Source organism: Tachypleus tridentatus, chromosome 8 (assembly GCF_004210375.1).
Source record: "Tachypleus tridentatus isolate NWPU-2018 chromosome 8, ASM421037v1, whole genome shotgun sequence".
NCBI classification, from domain to species: Eukaryota; Metazoa; Arthropoda; class Merostomata; order Xiphosura; family Limulidae; genus Tachypleus; species Tachypleus tridentatus.
In genome coordinates this window covers 125,159,640-125,164,956 of record NC_134832.1, presented here as the reverse complement: position 1 = coordinate 125,164,956, position 5,317 = coordinate 125,159,640, and the positions used below count along the sequence as shown (strand labels likewise).

The following is a 5,317-nucleotide window of genomic DNA, read 5'->3' as shown; positions in this document are numbered from 1 at the left end:
ATTGTTCTGCGCAAAAACAGCAAATTCGCACACCACAATATTTAGAATAACACGATGTTCGGAAATCACATTCCAGCCCAAGCCAGAGCAACGTCCTCATCTTCAAGGTGAAATACGTGGTTACAAAACTGTTACGTATTGTAATTTATCTCGGGTAAGCCTCCAATTTATTATGTTATGCATTACGACTTCAATTCGCCTGAAATCAAGCTAAATTGTAATTTAAATTTAAACGTATCATATTTATTATTTTTGCCAACAAGATTAATACACAAAGATTTCTTTCTTAACACAAATATATTTTGATATACAAACAATAATATAATTTATAATAACGGGCCATAACAAATAGTTATTTCAAAGAATGATTTAACAAAACCTGTACAAACTTACAGACAATATCAAGCCTTCTATCCGATTTGGAATTTCCTTGATATCTTATCGATTCCCGCTGGTACAGCGATAAGTCTACAAATTTACAACGCTAAAACCATGGGTTCGATACCCTCGGTGGGCTCAGCAGATAGCCCTATGTGGCTTAGCTATAAGAAACCACACACACACATATCTTATCGAGGGTTCACGACAAGCGAATTTATTGTGAGTTGATATCGGCACAATTCACTTAACATGGAGGTAGCTAGTACTTCTTTGATCACACGTGTACGTTTGGATTTTGTACTTTTGGTCTTATTAACTGTGAAGTTCAAAAGTTTTTAAAAGATGTGTACTCTAAGACTTACCTCGCTTTTTTTTCGCAGAAACTCGTTGCAATGTAAATTGTGGTGCCAAACGATAGTACATGATGATAGCCATTTAAATTAATACGATCAAAGACGGAAAAAGTCCTTCCGAGGGAAGTATTAAACCTGGATGGTAGACTACCTTTGTTAATTCCATAATGGGGGTCTCATTCTATCTTATAACACAGTAATACTGATATATTTTTTTTAGATGTTAATGTTAAAAGGGAGTAAAAATTTCACCACTTACAATTCCTTTATTTTAGTGGCTACACAAATGAAGACAAATACGCTGAAGTTGTAGTTTGAAAAATGAAGCGTTGTGCGAAATAAATATCAGAGAGGATTTACCACGAGCGTATTCCTTCATAAGCATTTTAAATTAAAATTTCGGATTTAAGCCAGTACATAATTTTTACTGGACCTATATGGATCTAAGAAGCGGAACTTCTTTTGAGGTTATTTTAATCAAAAGACAAAGAAAGAATAAATAATTTTTGACGTCTCCTGTCGTCAAAAAAGTAAATTATCTTGAAATAATGAGAATTCTATCTAGCTAAAAATGTTTCCTGTAGTTACAAAAATGGTAATATACTCAGTGAATATTATACATCAGCAAATCATAACTTTAGACCGTCTAAACAGATGAAATTACAAAGAATAAACAACAAATAATTATACATTAGAAATAATAATATTCATTAACACTAATCACAAGAAACAACCCCGACATTATAAGACAACAAAATTATTCCTTCACTTTAAATTATGAAGTTCCTTAAATAGGTTTTATCACTCTTACATCTTAGAGTTCTTACTTTATCACAAAACTACGTCTTTCTGTAAGATATTCTCATCCGTTGTCCATAATCATAGGATGATGGAGCATTGATGATGTATTCTCATTGTCATTGATGATTTCACTAAATCCAAATATTTCATCTTCAGTTCCTTGATAATTAGAAGTTTCATCTCTTCACTTTTGGAAATTCCATTAATCATTTAGTACCACGAGTAAACGTAAAATCAGCATTCTATTGGTTGTTTTGACATTGTTTGGAGGATCCGTAATTAGTTTAGTTGCATTTTGTTAATTACCAATAGGTTGCCTTTTCATCATGGTATATCCACAGCCAGTGTCAATAAAATTCTCTGAATTTGTACAAACTGCCTTGGGAGATCACTATGATTGATTTCAGCCTTTAATTAACAAATATCGTTAATAGTACCACAGAAATCAACTCAAATGGATGACAATATATGTATCATTGGTATACTCTTACTGAACATCCTCTGCTTTACAAAATTTTTGAGATTCCTTACCTCTCGCTCGGGAGTCTGTCATAACAGCTTCGCCACCTATTGCTTTATTTTGTTTACTATTAAAATCTGCTATATAGCTTGCAAGTTTGTAAACAGTATATATTTTAGTTGAGCCTATAAATCGAAACACGTACGAATAAAAATTTTGAGTGCGAGCTATAATAATAATATTTATATTTAAAAAGGGGAACACGTTTTTGAATTGATAAAAATATGTTTCATCAAGCGGATGCCAAGATACTGAGTAAGAGCACGATAAAACATATTTAATTTCACGTAAAATAATTCCAATTCTGTAATGCTTACGATCTTCCTGTGATAAGGATAACTTATTTCTTTTTACAGTTCTTCAATATTACACGTGTTTTACGTATTTTACCATTTACTGTTACGTTGTGCTATGCTCTCAACATAAACGGTTTTGTTACTTTTAAGTCAAAATACAGGAGATAGCGCGAACGCAGCCTCCCCTACCAAAACTTACACGCTCCATCTATCCCAGTTTGGGAAAGTCACAGAAGTCAAACCCCCCAGAGTGCAATGGATGTGTCTCGTTCTGAGAAAGCCATCTTATTGATGATGGTATTCCCAGCGCAAGGTAAGTGTGGTTTTCCTTTCTTATGAAAAGATCATGTATCAACATTTCGGGACTTCAAATAACGTGTATAGATAAGATTCAAGACTGAGTCTTAAAATATTTTTGAACTCTTGAAAACATATGTGATAGCACTTTTTCTTTCTTAATACTTTATTTATATAAAATATTCTTCCTTTAATGTTAAACTGTTTATGAAACATAAAAGTTATTTTTGATATTTTGTATGTATCGCTTGGGAATATGCCGCGACAGCTGCGTCACCTATTGTTGCATTTTGTTTACTATCAAAATCTGCTATATTGTTTTTGTTTGTTTTGTTTTTGAATTTCGCACAAAGCTACTCGAGGGCTATCTGTGCTAACCGTCCCTAATTTAGCAGTGTAAAACTAGAGGGAAGGCAGCTAGTCATCACCACCCACCGCCAACTCTTGGGCTACTCTTTTACCAACGAATAGTGGGATTGACCGTCACATTATAACGCCCCCACGGCTGAAAGGGCGAGCATGTTTGGCGCGACGGGGATGCGAACCCGCGACCCTCAGATTGCGAGTCGTACGCCTTAACGCGCTCAGCCATGCCAGACCTGCTATATTGTTTACAAGTGCGTAAACAAAGAGAGAAGAAACACTGTTTTCAAAGAACTTTTCATGCTGGTGAAGAAGAGTGAACTCAAATATATTTCAATTAAACACTTTCAATTAATTTTCATATATTATGTTTCTTCGAAGGTAAGCACAAAGCTACACGATGAGCTATTTATGCTTTGCCCACCACAAGCTGGGAACTCTGTGCCTACTGTTAAAAGATAATAGAGAAGTTTCAGGTGGTTTGAAACTCTGTTGTCTTTTTTTTTTTTTATAAATGTGACAATTATGTCTGTTACGCTTATATTCTGATAACATTTGTTTTACAAATTAATATTTATTTAGAAGAATGACATGAGAACATACGAATATTTATTAGTGATTAAGCTGAAAACACACTCATTGTATATTTGATTGAATCTGTGATATTTTAATAATCATTACGAATGATGATATTGTAATAAAAGTATTCTTATACTAGGAGGTTTCAAGACTTTATCAATCACTCTGGAATAAATGATTTGTATTACCAATAATTATACTGTATTGATAATCGATTTATAGATTACAGAAACACTTACGAATCTTATTTTACATGGAAGTTTTTAATTAATTAATCTAGCCTAAGAAAAAATTAAGTACCTACTCAGAGGTTTTATCATGTTTATGATGTTACGTGTAATGTACCTGGTGTACCCTTCTACCACTTTCATTATTTTGTATACCTAGTGATATTTTATTATTATTCACCTTTAAATCTGGAAGAGTTTGCAGTTCGAGGAAAAGCCCATACTGATTCAATATCAGATTTAAATGCGTCATTTATCGTGACTCTTGAGTTATGCTGTTAGACGAGGGAGTTCTAGTTCTATGATGTCTAGCAGAAACAAACTTTTAAAGATTTCAGCTTCTGAATATGTTATATTAGAGTAACATTTCTAGACGTGCAACAAATAAAATACAAATACACAATTGTACAAATGAAGTAAATATTTACTCATACGAATAGGGAAAGAGGTTTTAGTGTGATATCTCACTATTCGGCATAAACATAGAAGAGAGAAAATCTCTTTTAGAAGAAAGAACATTTTGTGTTGTTAGACTCAACCACTTATTTGAGTAGAGCTTCGAAAGATGACAATAAGAAAAGGGAAAATAAAAATAAAAAACGTTTTAGCATTTATTGGGGAAAATGTAAACACTATGAAATTAGCCTAAATACTAGCTGGTCAAAAGTTTAAAAGTAGTCCTAAACAGGGTAGGAAATGCCCAACAAGAGGTCTCAGTAGTGAGTTGCACGGCCGTAATTGCGAATAACTTCAAACATTCACTTTGGCATAGTCGATATGAGCGTTTGCAGAAGGCTGGATGGAATGTTATTCCAAGTGGTGAAGATGGCTTCACGAAGATCATGCACTGTTTGGAATTCACGTCCATTTCTATAGACTTCCCTTGCCATCCACCCACAAACATTTTCAATAGGGTTCAGTTCGGGCGAACACGCTGGATGGTCCAAAAGAATCACGTTATTCGCCATAAAAAAGTCCTTTATCCTGCGGGCATTGTGGATTGCAACGTTGTCCTGCTAAAAGAGCCAGTTATTTTTACACAAGAGAGGGCCTTCAGTCAACAAGGATGCTCTCGCCAACATGCCAATGTAGCCAGTTGCTGTTTGACGTACCTGTATCACCTGTAGCTCCATTGTTTCATGAAAGGAGAAAGCACCCCAGATAATGATGGAACTTCCTCCACTGTGTCGTGTAGAAAATGTCTCCGGTGGGATATCTTTATCGTGCCAGTATCGTTGGAAGCCATCTGGACCAACCAGGTTAAATTTTTTCTCATCAGAGAACAAATCATTTTTCCACTTTTCAACGTCCCATGTTTGGTGTTTTTCAGCAAAGTTTAACCAAGCTGTTTCGTGGTGTGGAAGGAGGCGTGGCCTTTGATGACGTTTACGGTTTCTTAAGCCTTTCTCTTGTAGATGCTGTCTTATTGTTCTTGAGCTGCATTCTGCGTCCGTAAGGGCCTTAATCTGGTTCGACGATCGACTGGTGTCTTGCCGGACA

General features: G+C 34.9%; 1 non-coding gene across 1 annotated transcript; it reads right to left on the bottom strand.

Moving 5' to 3' along the window:
* Window positions 1-2,509: 2,509 nt before the first annotated feature.
* On the bottom strand, window positions 2,510-2,672 carry LOC143224369 (U1 spliceosomal RNA). The gene has a single exon (XR_013013362.1). It is a non-coding gene; the product is annotated as a U1 spliceosomal RNA (small nuclear RNA).
* Window positions 2,673-5,317: the final 2,645 nt, after the last annotated feature.